We start from the raw sequence: 24,872 nt of genomic DNA on the forward strand, positions 1-24,872 counted from the left end.
CCCTCTGTTCAGCTTACATGTTGTATGACAATATTGTTAGAAAGATAAACTCTTTTTATTTAAAAATATATTAACGGTGAATTATACTTCAAGTTATATACCCAGTGGTCTAATTTTACTTGTACTAACCTACTGCTGTATCCAGACTCCACTATTCACTTGTCTCTCAAATGCAGTCTTGCCTTATTCCTAGCCTTCCCAACAAAGAAGGGGAATGCAAAAAGCTACCGCGCTCATATTCTTTCCTTCTCCATCTTTTGTGGAAAGATCTTTCTTATCTGACTTTCATAATATACTGGAACATTTTTTCTCAATTAAATTGAGTTTAGTGCTTTTTTAATCCTTCAAGCCCATCTGGTAACATGCCCAGCAAATGGTCTGATTAATGTCAGCTGTAGTTGTGGTTTCTACAAGATTATAACTTGTCTCCTGGAAACTGAACCGAATTCACTAAACTTATTTCATAGAACTACATTAATTATATGGTAAGAATTTTCAGTCATTACCAGTGTGAGCCCTGTAGACAAACTCCTGCCCAGCAAGATCTAAATTTGCATATAGCTTGATTTGTGTTCAAGTTTAAACCATAAACAAGGGTGTGACAAGCTGAGTGCTGGAGACATTGTTCTGGGGTTAGTTGAGATAAGTGGGAACACCATGAGATGCTGAGCTTGAAATATTGATAAGATGTGGACATAAGAAATTGACCCTTACGTAAACCGTATGATGTCCAAACTAGTTAGGCTTGGTCTACACTACAAAGTCAGGTCAATATAAGCCTCCTTGTATTCATGTGGCTGTGCATGTGTCGATGCTTAAATTTGTCTTCCACCAGGTGAGCCCACATCAGGTCCTTGGGCAAAGTGGGAGAGGGGTAGGCTCCATGATCCCATAAGGGGTGGAGCTTCAGGCAGAAGGGATGGAGTGTGGGACAGCTGGCCTTCAGTGTTGCCTGGACAGCACCCACTCCCTTAACACCATCTGGGGCATGCCAACCAGGGTTCTGCAGCATGTCATTTGGGGCTTGGACAGTGACTCTGGCCACTGGGACTCTGGCCACTACTAGAGTCACAGTAGTGGCAGCAGCACCTGTTTGAATCACCAGGCCGTGGGGTAAGTTGTCTGCTTTCTCCTTCTTCCCATCAGTGGGCCTGTCTCCCACCAATGTGTCACAGTAAGAAACAAAATACAGGACTATGTAGCACTTTAAAGACTAACAAGATGGTTTATTAGATGATGAGCTTTCGTGGGCCAGACCCACTTCCTCAGATCAAATAGTGGAAGAAAATTGTCACAACCATATATACCAAAGGATACAATTTAAAAAAATGAACACATATGAAAAGGACAAATCAAATATCAGAACAGAAGGGAGATGCGGGGGGGGGGGGGGGGGAGGTAAATGTCTGTGAGCTAATGATATTAGAGGTGATAATTGGGGAAGCTATCTTTGTAATGGGTAAAATAACTAGAATGTTTGTTGAGACCCACGCGTAAAGTGTCGAATTTTAGCATGAATGACAGTTCAGAAGATTCCCTTTCAAGTGCAGATTTAAAAGGTCTTTGAAGCAGGATGCAGGTAATTAAGTCATTGAGACAATGTCCTTTCTGGTTGAAATGGCAAGAAACTGTTTTTTCTTTGTGATCCAGTCTAATATCTGTTTTGTGGGCATTGATCCTTTGGCGAAGACACTTACAGTAACATCACCTCCCTAAACAGCACTGAACCATTGTCAATGTACTGAAGTTGACACACCAAGTGTGTAGACACCCCGTTACTTATTTTGACCCAGGCTATGTCTAGACTGCAGAGCTATCCCAGAAAAGCTCTGATGCATTCAAGGAACACATGCTTTTTCGGAACAGTTTCCAAAAAAGCGGATGTGTTCTTTCGGCATCCCTGTGTTCCTCTTGGTGAGAGGAATAAGGGATGTTCCAAAAGAGAAGTTTTGTCTGAAATTTGGCCCCATGTTGATGGGCCAAATTTCGGAAAAGCCTCTTTTGGAAAAAAAGCGGAAAAAGGTACATGAATTGCAGTTTGCAATTCGCGTATCTTTTTCCAACTTTTCCCGGCAGTGTAGACATAGCCCCTAACAATCCTCCAGCATCTGTCCCACAATGCCCAACAATGACCACTCTAGTCACAATTGTGAACTCCACTGCCCAGAGATCAGAAGGCTCCCCTTCCCTCTGAATCCTACGCATTTTTGAAATGCCCTTTCCTGATTGTCCAGCTTGGCTAGCATACCTAGCAGATCTCTAGCTTGTTACAAACACAGGGATGTCCCCTGAATCTTCCTGAGAGATCTCAGTGAAACTTCCATGGAGGTACTCTGAAAATCCTTCCCTGAATGTTTCTAGGGATTGCAGTCTTATTTCTCTCGCTGAGACAGGATGCTTTCCCATGCGAGTCAGCAATAACTTCAGCAGGCACCATACTGTGCTTGGTGGCTTTGGGATGCCAGCAGCAGCTGTGCAATCTGTGCTTCTCAGCAGTGAGATGGCAACTAAAATCATCATTGCCTGCTGAAAATAGTACTGGTATTTAAAACCACTCATAGAACTATACTCATAGTTTCATGCAAACAAGCAGTTTCCTCCTTATTTCCCTTACCTCTGGCCAGCCATACTCACCATGGCTGGTGCTGAGGGTGGTGCTGTGCACATGCATGCACAAGCAGAAGTGTCAATATGTGTCTTATTTAAAATTTTAGAAGAGCCAGGGAGGGGAGTTTTGTAACTTAATTTCCATTTTCCATTATGACTATATTGGCAATGGAAACTCTGTGTGTGTTCGTTTGTGTGTGTATCTGCAGCTGCTGCTGCCTTGAGGGGTTGTCAGCCAATGGCCAGGGCAGTGTGTGGTGTGTGTGTGTGTGTGTTATACACCCGAGTCTTCAACTGCTAGGACCGGGATCCCTTCGCAGCGGGCAACCTATTGGAGGCTGATGGGGTGCCCCAAGAGTCTGCAGGGAGAGCTTATTACATCCGAGTCTTTGACTGCTAGGACACAAGGTCCCTCCGCAGCAAGCAGCCTAAGGAAGGCTGACGGATGCCCCAAGGGTCTGTCCCGTGGAGGCAACAGACCCCAAATTCCCAGCACTCACTGCATCTGCCCCCATGACCGGCTGGAGTTCTTTTAATTGTGTTTGGCTCTGTTACAGCAACAGGAGGAGTCAGGTTAAAGCTTAAACAGTTACAGGTTTATTAAAGAGGTTTCTAAAGCATGTGGGTTACAGTGGCTATTGCTTTATTTCTTAACTGCTAGCAAATACAGATCTTACAATGGTTACAAAGGAAAAGAAAAGAAGATAGAAAATAACGGTACCAAGTGACAGCTTAATCTTTAAAGAGTTCTATTCTATGCATGCACTAAAACAAAAGGACACATACAGGTACAATTTTTATCCCCTTCTGTGTCCCTCGATTCCAGCGTGTCAGGCCAGAATATGAGGCTGGGCATCCCCATGTGGACCTCGGGAGGCAATTACCTAACCCAACCAGCAGGTAGATGGTAGATTGACACTCAGAGTGTGTGTGCTGCTGGACCCATCTTTATACCCGTGGGGTCACATATTCTCTTTCTTATCTGTGGTGCCAAATTATGCTGGTCCGTCTTTGTAATGCCAGTTCTTACAAGGGAGTTGTGAACTTAATTTACACTTGTAAGAGAGATAACTGAATTGGGAGTACTGGGCATTCTTTTCTCAGCGGGAAATTCCCCTTCCAGGGATGGCTGTGTGATTGTATCAATATAGGTGCCAGTCAAGGGCAGTTCTCGCAGCCTCTAGGTCAGCTTATTGGCTTGATCACCCTCTCGTATCTGTGTTTACAGTTATCCAGGGTCATAGCAGCCAGCATATCCGGGCCTCTGTCAAGGCATCAAAGACTATGCTGATTTTATTGCTCTTTATGTCCTGTGCACTTTGAGGCACTTAAAAGGGGCAAGCAAGATGGATGTTGCAGGGGGGGTTCCTATCTGGCTACAGGGGTGGGTTACCCTTCCACACTCATGGAACACTTCACCACATGCAGAGGCAAAAGAAAAGGCCTTGGGATGATTTGTCCACTGAGATCCCACAAGTCTCTGCTGAATCAGGCTATGAGCTACAGGCCAAACAGTGAAACTGCAGGCACCCTGGACAGCGGACTTTTCCTGTCTGCCCTTTCCAGAAGGAAAAAGATGGTATCAAGGGTTTTATATTTATCCCAGCATTTCAGCTTTGGGAAAATTAAGACAACCACAACTTCACCTACAGTAATGATGGTTTTCACAGGTCAGTATATATCAAGGTAAAATTGACATGAATTTTCATTACCCTTAAGTTGTGTTCCATTAATTTTAGGGTTGGTAAATATCAGTTAATTGAATAGTCAATTAACCTCATGAATTCTTATTGGTTACTTGACTATTTTGTAGTCCCCAGGAGGTGAGGCCAGCAGTCAGTGCTCCTTGATCCGGCACGAGTCGGAACTGAGCCAGGCTGCCTGTCCGCCCAGCTCTTAATACACTTTAAATGCAAAGCCACAGTGGAGGTAGGTCTGGGATCCAGTGTAACCTGGGACAGAGCTGGGCTGCAGGCCAGCTTGCTAAAAAATTTACTGGCAAGCTTTTGCTTATTGGTTAATCAGTTAATCGACTATACTATCACATCCCTAATTAATTTATCCTTTTTTGGGGGGTGTATTTGCTGTTATATTGCACAGATTTTTCTCTGCACTGGATTTGTTACTGGACAAAATTCCATTTGGAAAATAATTATCTTCAAAAGTTCATATCTCATGCTGTAGAGTGCCCAGCCATTCAGAAAGCACCTACTTGCTTGTTACGCTGTGCTATGACACACTCATAAAATCAGTGACAAATGCAGTGTAATAATCATAAATGTACAGTAAGCACCACAAAATTAGTAGGTGCACTGACAGTGTTTGTATTCATAAACCACGCACCACACAGCTCCTAAGAGAATCCCAAATGCAGGAAAAGGTTCAACACAGTATACCATGACACATGAATATGCCACAATAACTTCTTGTGAGCTCCCAGTAAAGTGTTCTTTCAAAGCATGCATGCTGAGCTCTTCTAATAGTCCTTATGCCTGGCTATTAAACTCAGCAAACAGCTGGTCCACCTCTGTTCCCCATCCCTTTGGCAACATTTCCCCTTTTCTTCACAGTTATTATGCACAACACAGCAGACCTGCTATTGATGTTCCTTTTCACTGAGATTCAATCTAGTGAGTAAACATCAGTGACCTTCAAGCTTCTGAAGTGCATTTAACTGTTCTCCTGCACCTGCTCAGTTCAGTCTTTCCCTGGTGCTATTGAGGTGGCCAGTGTAGAGCTTCACAAACTAGAGAAGCAATGGATCTGGGTCCTTGAGGATCACAACAGACATTTCAACATTGCCAATGGTAAGTCACTGATTGGTGGGGAAGACTATGCTTGTAGCTTTCTGACAGTTTGGTGTTCTTAAAAAGATGTACATCATGCACCTTCCTTGCCAGTCAACATTAATGTCTGTGAAGCATCCCAGATGATCAATAAATATTTGAATAACCTTAGAAAAATCGCTTTTCCTCTCTTGGAAAGCCTTCCACATTGTGGAAAGGTGGTCTACTTACAAAATAGGAATCTGTATGTTGTGTATTGCACCACGGCAGCTTGGGAGCCCTGTTGCTACAAATCCATCCCTTATGTCAGAGGTGGAGATCTGGCCTCTGGCTTACTTTGATCAGGCCTGTGGCAAAGTTCAGGAGTTCTCCCCGTGGCAAGTCTCTGAGCCTGAGAACCCCCATCCTGATGCTTTGTGGGTCTGGAGCATGAGCAGAGACCTGGCTCCCCATGCTGGTAGTCTGGTCATGGTCTTAGATTCAACAGGTTTAGACCTTAGTGTCTAGAAAAAAATTATATAAGCTATAGTGTGAGACATGGTTTGGATTGGTGGTATTACCCCTGTATCTAAATCTCTTGCCAGGGTGGGCATAGAACATACCTAATAAAATAATCTGAATGACGAATTTGAACTGAACTGAAGTTTTGGATCCCAGAGCACTGAATTAAATATTCTCCAAGAGGTGTCCTGGATAAGCTTAGTGGAAAAGATCTTGGAGAGAATTCCAGAAAGCCCCAGGATTAGAAGATCTAGAGGGGTGCAATGCTCTATGCTTGTATTGCTAAGAAGGGAAAATCCAGTTCTGATCAGCTTCACTTACATGAATTACCATATTTACCCATAATTCTAACTACTGAGTTTTGGGGCTTTTTTTGCTTTGGTTGGAATGTGTTTTAGGTGCACATACTAGTACCTATCAAAGTAGCTGTAGTTATTATATTCATGGAAAGGCATAGGAATTGTTCAGGCTATGCACTGGTGAGGGGTGACCCTGACCTTGACAGAAACAGAGTTAAGTTGAGTAATGAAGCTCAAGCTCAGCAGAAAGGTTCCACTAGTCTAAATTATATTTCAACTGGCAACTTGGGGGCAAGTCTCTGTATTTCACTGGTAATTCCTTGTGCCAACCAGTGCTCCATTTTTTACACTACTGTAAACTTTTAAAAACAAATATATTGATCACTGTTTTTTTGTTTTATAGAAAGAAAAATGAAAAATTCACAGCATGCTAAGACTGATCACACTGGAAAAAACTTCTTTAATTCCATATTGATAGTTTAGAAACAAGTGAAAGGTCAGTATACTTACTTGCACACTGCTGACTGTGCTGTTTGTCATGCTTGTTCAGGAGCAAACCTCTTGCCTTACACATTGAGACAAGGGTCAAAGGCCGTGGAATATACAATTTTAGTTGTAGTTTAGCTCAGAATTATCTATCAGAGTCAGACTACAACTTGACTATCTGTCCACAGTTTTGTAAATTGAATTTTTCATAACAGGCCCCTACTCTTCACTGGGTTCCAAAGAGGAGGTGTAACTAATATAGCCCTGGGCAAAACGATGTGATGCTTTCATAACATGCAGATATACAGGTGAAAAAGACATAAATAGAGCTTATTTGTTATTGTTTGTCAGCATTTTCACTACATTTCCAGAATTGAATAGGAATTTGGTTACTCTAAAGTTACCACTTCTACTTTTCTAATTCTCCTTTTTATTGTACGGTAAATATTTGTTCTAATCTTTATTTTCAGAGTAATTTTCAGGGGGGGGGGGACAGGATAGCAGTTTTCAGATATCTAAAAGGGTGTCATAAGGAGGAGGGAGAAAACTTGTTCACACTTGTTCAAAGCCTTCAGAGCCTCCCTGGTCCTCCCCACCGGGGGCTCCTGCCCCATTCCTCCCTCATAACCTTCCATTTACTCCTCCCTAGCCCCCCTTCCTCATGTCAAATAAAAGACATGTATGTTCAAAAATAGAAACTGGGTTTATTGAACAAAACTGGGGGGGGGGGAGTTGAACCTCTGGGGAGACTGGGAAAAGGAGATGGGAGAGGGGAAGAGAGAGAGTGGAAGAGGGGAAGGGGAAACCTGAGAGGAGGAGCTGGAAGGGGGAAGCAAGGGGAAGGAGGGAGAGGGGAAGCTCAGGGCTCAGGGTTGGAAGTCTCACCGGACCAACCTGACTTTCATGCTAACCTGCTCCTGGGTTTGCATGTGGCCTTTGGTGGCCAGGCTGGCAGCTATCCTGCCATAGACGGCCGAATTCCTCTGTCTAGTGCGGAGATCATGGACATTGGGGGCATCCCCCCCAAACCTGAATGTCTATGATCTCCACCCTGGACCAGGAAGGTGCCCACCTTCTCCAGCCCCTTTCAGGCTTCTGGGAGCTGACAGACTGCTCCTGAGGAGCGGTGGAGTGCTGGCTGCCAGTGGCTTGCTGGCTCATGTTTTGGGGCTACTGGCTCAGGGGCCCCAGTGGCCACTGCTGACTCTGGGCTGGCAGGCTTGGAGCTGGCACAGGCACTGTGGCCACGGTCTACCCCTTTAATGTCTCTGGGTCTGGGGGAGAGGAGAGTAAGCTTTCCTGGTTGTGCCCAGAGTGGCCACCAGGGCTCCCTGGGAAGGGCTGGAGGCCTCCTATTTCGAATAGGACTTAATTCGAAATAGTTATTTCAAATTTGGCATTACTCCTCATAGAATGAGGTTTACCAAATTCAAAATAAGGGCTCCACTATTTTGAATTTATTTTGAAAGAGTGGTTTGCCTGTGTAGACACTATTAAGGTTAAATTGAAATAACTGCTGTTGTTTCGAATTAACTTTGTAATGTAGACATACCCTAAGGGAGCAGGATGGAGAACCACATGCTCCCAACTCTTCTGCTGATGCCTCTAGAGTAAGTCCATGTGACGGGGTAGCCGGCCCAGGCCGCCGCCCTTCCCGCTTGCACCTAGGCTGCGCACAACGCACCCCCTGGTTCCGAATCTCCTGGCGGAGTGGGGGGTCCAGGCCCACCCTCTCTCCGGACCCCTACCCAGGGCCCTGACACTGAGAGAGTGCCTCTCAGCGGTAGCAGGGGGGGCTAGTACCCCAAACACACCTGCTCACGGGTTCCACAGCCCGCCCTGGGTCCTGCTCCACTCCGCCGGCCCTTAGCCGTGCCGGTCACCCGCTGGCCTCAGCGGGCTCCCTGCCTCCTCCGCTTCCCCCTTGTCCGGGTTCCGCGATCTCCTCCCCTCTCTCCTCGCTTCCTGACCCCACTGGCTCCGGCCCCCTTACCCCGGCCGCTCCTGCTCCTCTTATCCTCTCCCTCCCCTCCGCCTTCCCTGGCGTCGCGCTTATGACGTCATCACCGGCGCGCCCAGGCGCCGCGCGATGACGCGTCCCTCCGCCCTCGCTCGGGCCTGCCGCGCCTGTTGCCTGCCCCCTGGCTGCTCCGTTTGGCTCGCATGAGTGGCGGGGTTGTCCCACCCCGTCACAGTCCATCAAAGTCGGTGAAGTTACATCCAGCTAAAACTAATGTAACAAAGGGTACATCTACACAGCAGTGTTATTTCAGAATAACTGATGTTATTTCGAAATAAGAAAATACACATCTATTCAGCAAGCCATTATTTTGAAATAATGTCGAGATAGAGGAGTTCTTACTCTGACTTCTGTAACCCTCATTTCATGAGCAGTAAGGGAAGTTGAAGAAAGAGTATTCTTCCTTCAACTTCCTGCTGTGTAGACAGCGCCAAAGGCCGAATTAAGCTATTTCAACTTCAGCTGCGCAATTGACATAGCTGAAGTTGCGTATCTTAATTTGACTATTACCCTGCTGTGTAGACATAACCTAAAAGAATACAGCCCTATGGCAGATACTGTTCTGATCCAAAATGTCCTGTGCTGTGCTGCAGTACATCAAAGAGCCACACAGGTAATACCAATAACAAAGACTATCTAGAACAGGATGGGCAATAATTTTTGACCAGGGACCACTTCAGAAATTTTTGAAGTGACTCCAGGCCACCCCAGAAGAGGAGGAGCCTCAGGTGGAAAGGGAGGGTCCAAGACACTTCCGTGCTTCTCTGCCCACAGACCCTGAGTGGTCTGTGGGTGGGGGAGCATGTGAAGTCTTTGCCCCTGACCCCCAAGAGAGAATGGCCAGCTGTTCTGAACAGCTAGCCATTCCTTCTAGGTGTTCATGCCTCTGGCTGTGGGAGGAGATTTTGTGCACTCCTCCCCTACCCCCAGGTCAATCAGGGTTTGGGGGTGAGGGAAGCACATGAAATCTACCCCCGTCCTACAAGGGAGCACTGCACTTAGAGTTACCTGCTAGTTGAGCAGCAGCTTGCGGTTGACTCTAGGTCCTGAGCCCCTTGCAGGGCAGGAGGAGACGTTGTGTGCTCCTTCCACCCCAGACCAATCAGGATATGGGGGCAAGGGGAGCCCACAAAGTCTCCTCCTGCCCTGTCCCTATCCTGCAAGGAGTGTGTGCTGTGCACTTCTTGCAGGGCAGCGGCAGAGTGGGAAGAGACTTTGCATGTCTCCCACTACCCCCAGGTCCTGATTGATCTGGGGGTGGGGGGAGCACAAAGTCTCTCACTCCCTGCCCTCTGGCATGCAATGCTTACAGTTAACTGCCAGGGTTAACTCTAAGTGCCGCTAGCTCCCCCATCCCTAGGTCCTGATTGGTCTGTGGGCAGGGGAGTGGCAGGACCTCCACAGGCCGAATCAATCTTCTTGGCAGGCCAGATCCAGCCTGCAGGGGCCCTTTTGCCTACCCCTGATCTAGAAGGAGATGACTGCTCAAAATAACTTTCTCTAGTTGTGATAAATTTAGCCGTGAGGTTCTGCCACAATGTAATCCAAGGTTAGCATAAGTTGTCGTAATTAATATTAGTCACCTGGCATCATGTGAAACTGCTCATGATATTTTGCAGTCATTGAAACTGAAGGTAGCCTTCAGCTTTAAATATTAGGTTTAAACCTAATGGAATAATAATTAGATTTCCATAACAATCAAAATAAAATGCCATACAACAAATGCCAGGGCTTAAACAGTAAACAAAACCCCTGGAGGATAATATTTTTGAACTTTACATTCATCGGTATGAATGCATACATCTTTTATTTATTATATTCCTAGTGTCTCAAGGAATGTACATCACTGGATGTAGAGCCTTGTTTAATGGAATTACTGATTTTATTGAAGACATTTTCACAGAGATTACTGGTTTTTAGTAAACATGGAGCTAAACAAAGCAAGGGAAAGAATCAGTTATGTAGCAACTGAGATGGTGGACTCTGTGGCAACCTTCTATCTTTAGTTTAAAAAGTAAAGGTGTCTTGATAGTGTTGATAATTAGTATGCCAACATGTGAGTAGATGAAGCTAAACACTTAGCTATTGTAATATCAGCAATTCCCTTTGAAGAATTACTGTACATAAGAACACAAGAACATAAGAATGGCCATACTGGCTAAGACCAAAGATCCAGCCAGCCCTGTATCCTGTCTGCTGACAGTGGCCAATGCCAGGTGTCCCAGAGGGAGTGAACCAAACAGGTAATGATCAAGCGATCTCTATCCTGCCATCCATCTCCACCCTCTGACAAACAGAAGCTAGGGACACCTTTCATTACCCATACTGGCTAATAGCCATTAATGGACTTAACCTCCATGAATTTATCCAGTTCTCTTTTAAACCATGTTATAGTCCTAGACTTCACAATTTCCTCAGGCAAGGAGTTCCACAGATTGACTATGCGCTGTGCAAAGAAGAACTTCCTTTTATTTGTTTTAAACCTGTTGCCCATTAATTTCATTTGGTGGCCCCCAGTTCTTATATTATGGGAACAAGTAAATAATTTTTCCTTATTCACTTTCTCCACACCACTCATGATTTTAAATACCTCTATCATATCCCCCCTTAGTCTCCTCTTTTCCAAGCTGAAAAGTCCCAGTCTTTTTAATCTCTCCTCATATGGGACCCGTTCCAAACCCCTAATCATTTTAGTTGCCCTTTTCTGAAGCTTTTCTAATGCCAGTATATCTTTTTAGAGATGAGGAGACCACATCTGTACACTGTGTTCAAGATATGGGTGTACCATGGATTTATATAAGGGCAATAAGATATTCTCCGTCTTATTCTCTATCCCTTTTTTAATTATTCCTAACATCCTGTTTGCTTTTTTGACTGCACATTGTGTGGATGTCTTCAGAGAACTATCCACGACTCCAAGATCTCTTTCCTGATTAGTTGTAGCTAAATTATACATACATTATTGTATGTATAGTTGGTGTTATTTTTTCCAATGTGCATTACTTTACATTTATCCACATTAAATTTCATTTGCCATTTTGTTGTCCAGTCACTTAGTTTTGTGAGATCTTTTTGAAGTTCTTCATAGTCTGCTTTGGTCTTAAATACCTTGAGCAATTTAGTATCATCTGCAAACTTCGCCACCTCACTGTTTACCCCTTTCTCCACATCATTTATGAATAAGTTGAATAAGATTGGTCTTAAGACTGACCCTTGGGGGACACCACTAGTTACCCCTTTCCATCTAAAAATTTACCATTTATTCCTACCCTTTGTTTCCTGTCTTTTAACCAGTTCTCAGTCCATGAAAGGATCTTCCCTCTTATCCCATGACAACTTAATTTATATAAGATCCTTTGGTGAGGGACCTTGTCAAAGGCTTTCTGGAAATCTAAGTACACTATAGCTACTGGATCCCCCGTGTCCACATGTTTGTTGACCCTTTCAAAGAACTCTAATAGATTAGTAAGACATGATTTCCCTTTACAGAAACCATGTTGACTTTTGCCCAACAAATTATGTTCTTCTATGTGTCTGACAATTTTATTCTTTACTGCTGTTTCAACTAATTTGCCCAGTACTGACATTAGACTTACCGGTCTGCAATTGCCGGGATCGCCTCTAGAGCCCTTTTTAAATATTGGCATTATATTAGCTATCTTCCAGTCATTGGGTACAGAAGCTGATTTAAAGGATAGATTACAAAACATAGTTAATAGTTCCACAATTTCACATTTGAATTTCTTCAGAACTCTTGGGTGAATGCCATCTGGTCCTGGTGACTTGTTACTGTTAAGTTCATCAATTAATTCCAAAACCTCCTCTAGTGACACTTCAATCTGTGTGAAGTCCTCAGATTTGTCACTTACAAAGGACAGGTAAGGTTTGGGAATCTCCCTAACATCCTCTGCCAATGAAGCAAAGAATTCATTTAGTTTCTCCCCAATTACTTTATCGTCTTTAAGTGCTCCTTTTGTATCTCGATCGTCCATAGGCCCCACTGGTTGTTTAGCAGGCTTCCTGTTTCTGATGTAGTTAAAAAATATTTTGTTATTACCTTTTGAGTTTTTACCTAGCTGTTCTTCAAACTCCTTTTTGGCTTTTCTTATTACATTTTTACACTTAATTTGGCAGTGTTTATGCTCCTTTCTATTTACCTCACTAGGATTTAACTTCCACTTTTTAAAAGATGTCTTTTTATCTCTCTCGGCTTCTTTTACGTGGTTGGTAAGCCACGGTGGCTCTTTTTTAGTTCTTCTACTGTGTTTTTTAATGTGGGGTATACATTTAAGTTGGGCCTCTATTATGGTTTCTTTGAACAGTGTCCATGCAGCTTCCAGGGATTTTACTTTAGTCACTGTATATTTTAATTTCTGTTTAACTAAACTCCTCATTTCTGCATAGTTCCCCTTTATGAAATTAAATGCCACAGTGTTGGACTGCTAACGTGTTCTTCCCACCACAGGAATGTTAAATGTTATTATATTATGGTCACTATTTACAAGAGGTCCTGTTATAGTTACCTCCTGCACTCCACTCAGGACTAACTCGAGAATTGCGTACTTGTGGGTTCCTGTACCAGCTGCTCCAAAGAGCAATCGTTTAAGGTATCAAGAAATTTTGTCTCTGCAATTCATTCTGAGGTGACATGTACCAGTCAGTATGGGGATAATTAAAATCCCCCCACTACTACTGAGTTCTTTATTTTGATAGCCTCTCTTATCTCCCTTAGCATTTCATAGTCACTATCACTGTACTTCTTGCTTATGTATGACAAGCTAATACGGGCCCCAATTTTACTACCTTTGTGTAGTATCCCTTGTGACAAATCCCATGCTAAGGTACTTCATTTGAGTGAGGGTAGAAAAATTGGGCCCTAAATTTCTGCAATTGGAAAAAAAATCAAAATTATGTGTCCTCTACAAATTATACATAAAGTGGAAGGTTACGATATAACTTCATTTCTGCAAAAAAAATTCAGGTGTAGGGCTTGTCTAAGTGTTTGGATGATTCTATTTCCCAATGTGTGTCTATGAAACTTAATTTGGGGTTTAGCTAAGTAAGGCTGAATGTTGTTGTTCAGTTGTTACACGAGAGAACACATAAGTGACTACAAATGCAGTGGCTGGGTTGAAAACATGCTTTAAAACCAGTGAAAATGTACTGTTGCTGCATAGATAGGCAAACCAACCTGAAGAGGTAGGCTAGATAGGAGGACTCTGCATCCCTTCATGCGATGAAGATCCATGTAGGATGCTTCATCTATCAAAATCCTCACTGGGAGAACTTTCTAAGGGAATGTAACTGCCTAGTCCCGAATGCCTTTCTCTACTGGTGGAATAACTGTGGCTGTAAAAAACCAAGGAAGAGGTGAAAAGTTGTTTAGTTAGCCAGAACCAGGGCACAATCAGTGGCCAAACATCAGAGAGCAGGCCCAAAGAGCAAGGAGGCTATAATTACAACTCAGGATATCAAGCAGGAACCATCAGTGAATCAGTTGCCTGGGTACCCTGGAGAACAACATCTCTGGGCTGAGGCTTGCAAACCACCTTTCAACACCACAAGTTTGCATTTTATTCAGGCTTTGTTTTCACTTTTGAGAATTTACCTCTACAATGGGCATATCTGCATAGTCCACAGCAGTGAGCCTTCCAGTGCTGGCTGACAGATTCAGGACAATGAGATTCATGCTAGTGCTCTAAAATTAGTTGTGTAAACAGCACTTGAAGTTGTGGCTTGGGCTCTGAACCCCTCACTCTTATGGGACTATTATGACATGATTTCTTTTGAATAGGTATGGCTTATCCCACCTACTCTCACCTTCTGCTGCAGCCTGAATGCTTATTGTGGATCCCATTGCGTGTGTCCCATTTTGCACTTCACTAATAGCAGGGCTGTAAGCAAATGTTCAATCTATCCTAAAACATATACTTAAAATTACGGCACTTAATAAACTGTATTGGAATTCATGTCACTTTTATTTTGTTAACTAAAAAAACCCCAAACCCCAGATAATTAAGATTACCTAAACATGCACAGTATGTACTAGAGCTTGTCAACATTTTTGCAATTTTTTGTGTTGAAATATAAATGTTTAGCAAAAGTAATTTGACATTTGCTAACATTTCAATAACTTGAAGGAAAACAATTGAAATCTAAATATTTTTTAAACATTTGTTTTTATAAATAGAAGCCAAAACAGAAAATGACATTTCTAGTAAAATAAATCTTTGATTTCCTCTTTGAATTTTTTTCTATAGAAAACTACAAATTTTCCATGGAAATTTCCAGTGGAAATTGTTTTGAATCAAAGTTTTTACTGAATTAATTCTGTATGTTTCCTCTTTGTTTAAAAAATCGGACCCATTATATGAATAATAGGCTCTGGGTTTTCTTCAAGACCCACAGAAGTATTGCATGGAGTCCTATGGGTGGTTCTTTTCTTTCTTGCTTGCTTGCTTGCTTTCTTTCAAAAAAGATTAAAATAAAGGTTTAGATTCTTTTATCCTACCGTACAAAAGGAAAACCAACAAACATCACAGAGAAATCTGCAATATACCTATTATGTAAGTGTTACTCTAAATTTAACAAACACTTTTGATAGATTGATATTTTGCTTCCTTGTCTTATCACCAGCTTTACTGTGTGATACTGTTTATTTCCTTTTAACGATTCTGCTTATTTTCATTGATTTTTCTTCTAATAAAAGAATTATAACAAAAAAATGTATTGATAAAGAAAATACATACACCTAACATCCCAAAACGATTCAGTTGACTATTTATTCTGCAGTGTAGCAAGTAATTGTAGAGGCAGTATTAGATCAAGCTGATGATGTTCCCTTGCAACTGTACAGTGATAACATTCAGCATATGCTTGAGGCAGTTCTAAGGGAAATTCTCAACTTTTTTTATACATGCCACTTTTTCCCCTTTGTTGTAAAAAATTAGACCTAGGGTATTGTCCCCTCTAGGCATGTACACAGATTATTGTCTTTTTGCAGACTAATTCCCTTTCCATCACCATTCCCCAGCACTTCCCTTAGCCTGTGTGCTGTAAGCCTAGAGTACACAAAATGGAAAGGAGCAGAAATTAGAAATTGAGGGGCAAGAAGTGAGTGAGCTGCAGCCAGGATGTATTTGTATTATCCTCTTCCTAAATCCCATGAAATTTGAGTGGAGAACAGATTTTCTTCTCTTAAAGGCCCTCCCCTTCCAATTTTACTAGGGAACCTCAGGAGCAATCAAGAGCCATCGGTAGAAGCAGCCACACTAATGGAGTCTCACTGCAACACAGAAGCCAGACCTCCTCCACAAGAAATAATGGTCTTTAGGATCTCTTCTGTGTGGGGAGCAATCCTTACATTTCCTTGATAGACCATTAGAGAAGGAAATCTACAAGGGGATCTTTGAAGAGATTTCCTCCTCCAGAATCTCCATCTTGTGGAAAATCCAAGAGGATAGGTTGATCTGGCCCAGAGTTAGGAATCTGTTTCTGTGGACAGGGCTTGCTGCAGGCAGAGGAGGGGGTGAAGCTGGAGTGAGGGCCTTCATCAAGCCCAGCACTTTTGTGTTACCCCTCTAGCGTGCAGTGCAGATATAAGCAAATAAATGGCATTTGTTGTCCTTATTTAGGGCTCTCTCAAATTTTGAAGAGTTCTGGTTATAACTGCCAAATAATACTCATATATAATTCTATTTTGTTGCCAAAGAGCACATAATTTGACAATGACTAAGCAATGCCTTCCTGTAAAGGTGGTAAGGTCTTTAATAGATTTACATTATTGTGAAAGACTCTGGCATTCTAGGATTTTCATTTTCCAGGCCAACAATTCTATGCCCAAAATTTTAGGACCTGTCATGGGGCCTTTGCTCTTTAACAGAAGGGGTCATAAAATGGCTTGAAGCCAGATATACTGTCTCCCTGAACTTAAGTATCAGAGGGGTAGCCGTGTTAGTCTGAATCTGCAAAATCACATGCATCTGACGAAGTGGGTCTTTGCCCATGAAAGCTTATGCTCCTACACTTCAGTTAGTCTATAAGGTGCCACAGGACTCCTCGTCGCTTTCCCTGATCTTAGCATCTCTTTATGCCGATCTAGTTCCCAGATGCAAATTAGATCAGTTTCAAAGAACCAGATAACTATGATTCCCAAAGGGCAACATAATAGCCAAGGATTACCAGGGCACAACTGTATTGTAGTCAGACCCTCCTTTTCCAATTGTGATTCTGCATGTTGTACACATGGATTGGGGGAAATAATTCAGCAGTACTCCAGGCTTTCCCTCATAATGAAGAGTCTCCTGTAGCTGGAGCTATTGTGTTCATGGAAGCTTTGTGCCAGTGAGTTCGCATAAGTATGCTCTAATGAACCCAAAGATATGACCTGCTGCAGTTTATATTCAGTGTCATTTTGCTAGTACATTTAATTAATGTTTGTTAAATACTTTGGAGCATGTAAAGCACTATATAAATACAAAGTTTTCTTATTAATATTTTTGGTTTATTATTAATAATTTGGATAATATTTTGGATTTGGATCATTATATTTATTTATTATTATTCCCATGCTAGCTTTTTACTCCACAATAATAAAACTATACAAAATATCTCATCTTCTACTAGTCAAAAAAAAAAAAAAAGAAGAAGAGAAGAGAAGAGAAGAGACATCTCCATTTATGAAATTGGCAGAATGTTCAACAGTTTCTTCAGTGTTTCCAGTTATAAGGTATTATAAGATGGCCCAAAATTGTGCATGTATAATGATCACTTGCAATTGTTGGAACTATTCTTAATCATCAGTATCAAATCTATATCCAGGTCATTCAGTCGATTAAATTATAATTGAAACCTAAATCAGCAATATAAGCATAAGGTACATAAAAATACAATATTAGAAGGCTAATTAACTGGACAGAGTCGGGTCATAGCTTTTCATATGGCATTTGGAACAATAGTTTTCCATTATGCATTTTAATCTGCTTTTAACTGTGCAGAGCTTTTCCAACTGATAGACCATGTGGCAAAATGAATTAAAGCAGTGACCTTATACTTAACATCTTACTACTCCTTTAGTATAAAAGGTACAGGAAATACACTCAGGCTGTGTCTACACTGCACCCCTTTTCTGGAAAAGGGATGCAGATGAGACAAGTCGGAATTGCAAATGAAGCAGAGGATTTAAATATCCCCCGCTTTATTTGTATAAACATGGCTGCCGCTTTTTTCCGGCTCGGGGCTTTGCCGGAAAAAAGCGCCAGTCTAGACGGGGATCTTTCGGAAAATAAAGCCTTTTCTGAAAGGTCCCTTATTCCTGATTTTAAGAGGAATAAGGGACCTTTCGGAAAAGGCTTTATTTTCCGAAAGATCCCCGTCTAGACTGGTGCTTTTTTCCGGCAAAGCCCCGAGCCGGAAAAAAGCGGCAGCCATGTTTATACAAATGAAGCAGGGGATATTTAAATCCCCCGCTTCATTTGCAATTCCGACTTGTCTCATCTGCATCCCTTTTCCGGAAAAGGGGTGCAGTGTAGACACAGCCTCAGTGATTAACATAAATATAGAAAAACAAATTCTGTGTTATTATTGCTGCCAGATGGGAAAAATGCTGAAGGAACATATTTATCTGCCTGTTTTGTACTAGACTGAGGTCTCATACAAAACCCATTGAAGGCAATGGAAACAATCCCATTGTCTTTGATGGCTTTGAATCATCTCTGTAGAGGGACAAGTAGGTACTATCACAGAAATGTAGAGTTGGAAGAGATCAAGAGGTCATTTAGTCCACCCCGGTCTCTCATGCTGAACCAAGATGAAGTATACTTAGACCATTCTTGACAAGAGTTAGTCTAATCTGCCCTTAAAAACCTAGCAACCCATTTCAGCACTGAACTAGCCTTATAATTACAAAGCTTTTCCTAGTATCTAAATCTTTCTTCCTACTTCTTTTATTAGATGTGGAAAATAGTTGTTTATCATTCTCTTTATATTGCCTTTAACATATTCTATGTCTAGACTACAAGCCTCTTTCAAAAGAGAGTGTCTAGACTGCCGCTTTTTCGAAAGAGAGCACCCAGGCAGTCTGGATGCTGTCTTTCGAAAAAGCCCTGTTTGCGTTCAAGAACACCTTTTTTCAAAAGAGCACTTTCAAAAAAAGGCATTTTCTCATAAAATGAGGTTTACCGCAGTCGAAAAAACTGCTGCATTCTTTCAATTTAATTTCAAAAGAACACGGCAGCAGTCTAGATACAGATGAAGTTTTTTCAAAAAAAGGTCACTTTTTTTCAAAAAAACCTTGTAGTCTAGTCACACCCATTTTGTCCCTTCCCTCCAGCCTTCTTTTAACTCTGGGCTATTTTTTTAACCTTTCTTACAGTGTTGTGGGTTTTAAACCTTTTATTATGTGTGTTCTTCTCCTTTAGATTCTCCCTTCAATTTTCAGAGGGATAGACGTGTTAGTCTGAATCTGCAAAAGTGGCAAGGAGTCCTGTGGCACCTTATAGACTAACAGAAGTGTTGGAGCATAAACTTTCGTGGGCAAAGACCCACTTGCATCTGACGAAGTGGGTCTTTGCCCATGAAAGCTTATGCTCCAACACTTCTGTTAGTCTATAAGGTGCCACAGGATTCCTCGTCCCTTCAATTTGTCCACATATTTCTTACAGAGTGGCATCCAAAACTGAACACAGTATTCCAGCTCTTGATTCACGAGTACTGAATACAGCAGAACAATTACATCTTTTATCTTACATATGATATTCCTATTAATATTCCCTAGAATAATGTTAGATATTTTCAGAAGAGCATCACACCGTTGACTCATATTAAAATGTATGATCCCACTAGAACCTCATATCCTAGCCAGTTACTCCCCATTTTATATTTGTGTATTTAAGTTTTCCTGCCTAAGTGAAGTACTTTGCACTTATCTTTACTGAATTTCAATTTGCGTGATTTCAGTCCAATTCTCAATTTACCAAGATCACTCTGAATTTTAATACTGTCCACCAAAGTCTTACCTGGTGTCATCATCCTTCCCAGTCTGGTATCATCAGGCATACTTTCTATTTCATCTTCAGAGTTATTAGTTAACATACTGAACAGTACCTGACCCAGGACAGAATCCTTTGTAATCCACTAAATACACCATACTAGTTTCACAGCAAACCATATAACTACTAATTCAGTATAGCCTTTTAACCACATTTGTATAATCTCATCAAGACCATATTTACCTAGTTTCCTATATGACAATATTTAGTAAGATATGCCAAAAGTCTTACTGAAATCCATATATATCACATCTTCAACTTCTCCCCTATGCACTAGTCTTGGTATCATGTCAGGAACTGGAGTTCTGAATATGACTGAGGCCACTAGGTACATACTTTTTTTTATTATTGAGCTTCATAGGTATAGACAATATTTTAAAGTACAGATAAAGATAGATTCCCTTCCCCTCAAGAACTTGAATTCTAATGTCCCAGTCATGCTCCTGGTTCCATATGTATTGTACAACCAGAATCCTATTCTACTCAGAGATGTGCATGCATGTTCAAGAAGTCAGTCGCATTGTGGCTAAAACTCTCATATAGATTCCTTTTAGCCTTTTGGAGAATTCTGCATGGATGTGGGGGGTTTGTGTTAATGGATACCAATACAGGATTGTGACTGAAAGTAAGATGAGAACAAAAGTTAATACAAAGAGGGTAGGAAAAGAGTTTAAAAGTAGTGGTTTGATGCTAGATGGCAGTTGGCTAAACAGAATTTTCCAGGGTGGATTTCTTCAGTTTTGTTCAGACTATTACATGTTTGAAGAAGGAAGGGGAGATTACTTCTTTGAATTAGGATTGTCACTAATTGTTAATGACCCCTCACAAGCCAGAAAGGGCATGGGTTGGATTCACAGGTCTTGAATTAAAAATCTTTTGAAGTATCCAGAACTTTTTGACAAGGCTGTTGACAGATTTGCCAGGCTCCTGAGCCAGATTTGGGGTGAGGGGGTTATCTCCAGGCCCCCAGAAGGGAAAAGGATTTGGTCAGAAGTGGTGAGCTGTGCCTATCCTCCCCCAGCCAGTCCTTCAATGTTGCCACTGCTCAGGGTCTGGTGGTGATTTAAAAGGCTCAGGATCTGGCTACTTCCATGGTAGTGGTGGGTGGGAGCTCCAGACCCTTTTAAATTGTCAGGCACCAAAGCAGCTGCTCCTTCCTCTCCTCCCCCATTCCATATCAACAGCCCTGTTTCTTTATGAGTACATGTACTGAATTCTGAGAATGCAGTTGGGCTGTTGGTTGATGGGTGGAGACTGAGCAGATCTGTGTTCAGAATGATCTTATTTTTTTCTGAATTGATTTTCCTGACCCTCCTTGTCAACATTATTAACATATGCTACTTATTTGTTTGTGGAATAAAATATTTGTTTTTAACTGTACTTTGCAGAGAGCAACAAGAATTCCTCTTGGCTGCTTTATATTGAATTTCAAGCAGCACTACAATTCTTATTCTGTGTAGAGGATCACCTTTGAATTTGGCCTCAAATGTTGAGTAAATTTTGAAGCAAAATGAGAACATTTTCCTAGTGTTCAGATAAGAAATTATAAAATAAAAAAAATGAGTAGAGCAAGTCAGAGGACAATAATTTCATTTCACTATGACTTTTAAGGTTTTAAAATTTGTTTTTTTTCCTGCATTGGACCCAAACCAACATCTTTTGAACAGGTTAGCAAAATTAGGTCAAAATATTTGTGGGTTTTTTTGTTTGAAAAGATCGTTTGTTTGAAATTCAGAGCTTTTAATTCTTCTCTCTCTTTCACTCTGGAAGTGACCACAGATTCCACCTCCAGCCTAAGAGACTTTACCTACAAAACTTTTCCAGAATTTATATATCTGTGAAAAGTTTCATCTTTCCCACATTCATTTTACCTCTCCCTCCCTAAACAGTCTCTAATTATGAGTCTGATGCTTATTTCAGCGTTACTGTATCTGTACATTTACTTGTCAGATAATACTTAGTACCAGTATAGCTGTTTGGTCAAATTATAATATAAACAACATTAATTAATTCTCATAAAAGGCCTGTGAATTGGGCACATTATTAATAGGTGGACTTCAGGAGTCCATCCATGCAGAGCAGTTTGCAGGATTAGGGCATAGTTTTTGGCCTTTTTGACTTACAAGCTCATGCTCTTTTTTTTTAAACCAAATTGCCTTGAGAAATAAAAAGAACATAACACTCTTACTGTGACAACTATCTTTTACTCATTGACAACTTTGCACTTCAGTACTGGGAAATAATACTTTACAGTGTCAGAAAGATCTCAAATAAAGCTCTTTCTGTCTGTAGCTTTTCTTAACTACTTTGGATTTCTCTGGGCATCTACAGCTTACCACTCTTGATTTTTTTTCATCCACTGTTGTGAGACCAGCGGCAACAACAATGGTTTTTGCTTGATATAAACATTATCTGGAGTAATTAGTTTATAATAAGCTGTTGTTTCAACATGACATTAAATTGACTGCTAAATTATGATGCTACTGCGTTATGTTTATATGAATCAATTACATGGCAGATAAGGCAGGGAGCATATAGTGTTTCTTCTAATAGATACAGCAATTTTCTGCAGTATCTTTGGGAGACCTTACTGTATTGAGTTTATCTATCATAGTGGGCCAGGGACAATATGTAACTTCATGCGGGAAGAGGACCACATCTTCTGCAGGAATTTTTAATAGCAGTAGGTGATTAGGACAATTCACTCAGGTTGTAAAAGCAATCGCCTTTCTGATCCAGCAAATGGACATACTTCAGTCCAAAAGAGTTCCCAACCTTTCCTGGAAACAGAAGGCTTACTGAATCTCCATAAAACTGTTGGGTGACCTCTAATAAGCTTGAAAACGTTATTAAACTCTTAGGGTGCGACTAGACTGGCAAGATTTTGCACAAAAGTGGCTGCTTTTGTGCAAAATCTTGTCGCCTGTCTACACTGGCCACGAGTATTTGCGCAAGAACACTAACTTTGTACTGTACAAAATCAGTGGTTCTTGCGCAAATACTCCGATGCTCCTGCTCAGGGATAAGCCCTCTTGCGCAAGTGTACTTGCACAAGAGGGCCAGTGTAGACAGCCAAGTTAATTTCTTGCGCAAGAAAGCCCGATGGCTAAAATGGCCATCGGAGCTTTCTTGCGCAAGAGAGCGTCTACACTGGCACTGATGCTTTTGCGCAAAAGCAAATCTTTTGCACAAAGGCCCATGCCAGTATAGACGCTCTCTTGCACAAATACTTAACGGAAAAACTGTTCTGTTAAAAGTATTTGCGCAAAATCATGCCAGTCTAGATGCAACCTTAGGGTATATCTACACTTGCTCCCTAGTTCGAACTAGGGATGCAAATGTAGGCAACCAAAATTGCTAATGAAGCAGGGATTTAAAAATCCCGCACTTGATTAGCATGATCTCGCCGCTGCGTTACTCTGCTCAACAGCTGTTTTGAAAGTGAAAGTGCATGCCGGGACGCGTTAGTTTGAACCAAGGGGTTTGGTTCGAACTAACGCATCTCAGTGTGCACTTTCACTTTTGAAACAGCTGTCGAACGGAGTAACACGCCGGCTATTCATATGCTATTCATATGACATCAGTAGGAAAGCAAAGCACAAATCCTGGCCTGTTCAGGGAGTGCAGCTTGCTGCAAATATTAGCCCTGGTATACACGAGAAAGTTATTTCAAAATAACTCCCCTTGTTTCAAAATAACAAGTGGAATGTTCACACTACCAAGCCCATTATTTTGAAATAAGGGGCTGGTTATTTCTAAATAATAACTCCTGCTTCCCATGAAGACTAATGCTTATTTGAAAATACATATTTCAAAATAGTGGTAGTATTTTAACTAACTATTCCCCAGAGTCATTCAAAGTAATTACTCCCCAGTGCTTCCTGGAGCTCTAAGTCCGGAGAGCCTGAGGCAGGCTCCTTAATATCAACATGCTAATTTCAAGGCTTCCCTCTAGGGTGGATATGCTATTTTGAAATAGTTATTTTGGGAGTTATTATTTTGAAATAAGTTATTTCAAAATCATTTCTTGGTATAGACATGCCCTTACAGTGTAAGAAGGGAACTGTACAGCTTGGAAAATTCCCTGGCTAAGGGGAAAAGAAACTTGGTCTGTGCCCAAGAGAAGTGATAGCTGAAGAACTGGTAACATACAGTACGTGCTCACAAGTGGTGGTAAGGGGACTACAGATGCAGTTGCCCTGAACTGTAACATTCTTTATGTATTACTTTTCTTCAAGATATTCAATACCTTTCAGACTCTCTTTGAATCTGAGTGCATTATTAAATTGCACATTTAAAATAGCAAATTCAAGCTGGAGTTGGTTGTATTTTATGAGAAAAAGTTTTCCTGAATTACTTTTAAAGTTTCAGCTGAACTCTTCAAGTTTATAGGCCACTAATACACAAGTATAGACCTATTTCAGTCTAATGTGAATACTTTAGTGGGAATTAGATTGGGATATACAAGGTCTAATCTAATGGCCAATGAAGGCAATGTATCTTGTCCTTCTACTTTGAAGGAATAATATATAGAAAAGTTTTCCCAATCCAAATGTCATGAGGCACAAAGGGGTATGCCACTCATGATTCTGGAAAAGTTACTTGTGAGGAAAAAAATTCTTATTTATCTTAACACAAATTTCTCTTAAACAGTAAGTTTTGTTTCAGTAATGTTAGTACCTGGGACAACATGCTGCATAAATCTTTTACTGAAGAAAGTGTACCTTAGACTGGAAAAGGTTAGGAAAGAATGATATAGAGTCCATTGTCTTAATGGGTATAGATCTAAAAAAAATAACACTGATCAGATAAAGACAATGTCCTTTTATAATTTAGGTAATTAACTAAATGAACTTATACAAACAAACAATTTGTCCCTTGATGCTGAACAAGCAAATTGGTATTGATAAAAGATGTCATTCTAAATAGATAACTTTGTAGTTTGAATATGTTTAGCTTTCATCTTGGTTTATTTTTAGAAAAGTAGCTCAGTAATAATGTTTATTAAGAATTTACAAATAAAATTCCCTCAAAAGTACAAGTTTGAAACCCCATGTTTTTATGTGCCATTGCTGATATTTTTAAAAAAGAGAAGAAAGAAATATTATAGAGTGATAGGTTGGAT

General features: G+C 41.2%; 1 long non-coding RNA gene across 1 annotated transcript in view; it reads left to right on the plus strand.

The window, feature by feature from the left end:
- Positions 1-5,054: 5,054 nt before the first annotated feature.
- Positions 5,055-24,872, plus strand: part of LOC112544689 (uncharacterized) — a 30,405-nt gene continuing 10,587 nt past the window's right edge. The window contains exons 1-2 of the long non-coding RNA XR_003088018.2: positions 5,055-5,414; positions 6,597-6,689. This is a non-coding gene — a long non-coding RNA (uncharacterized LOC112544689). The remainder of the gene's footprint in view (positions 5,415-6,596; positions 6,690-24,872) is intronic.

Source organism: Pelodiscus sinensis, chromosome 6 (assembly GCF_049634645.1).
Source record: "Pelodiscus sinensis isolate JC-2024 chromosome 6, ASM4963464v1, whole genome shotgun sequence".
NCBI classification, from domain to species: Eukaryota; Metazoa; Chordata; order Testudines; family Trionychidae; genus Pelodiscus; species Pelodiscus sinensis.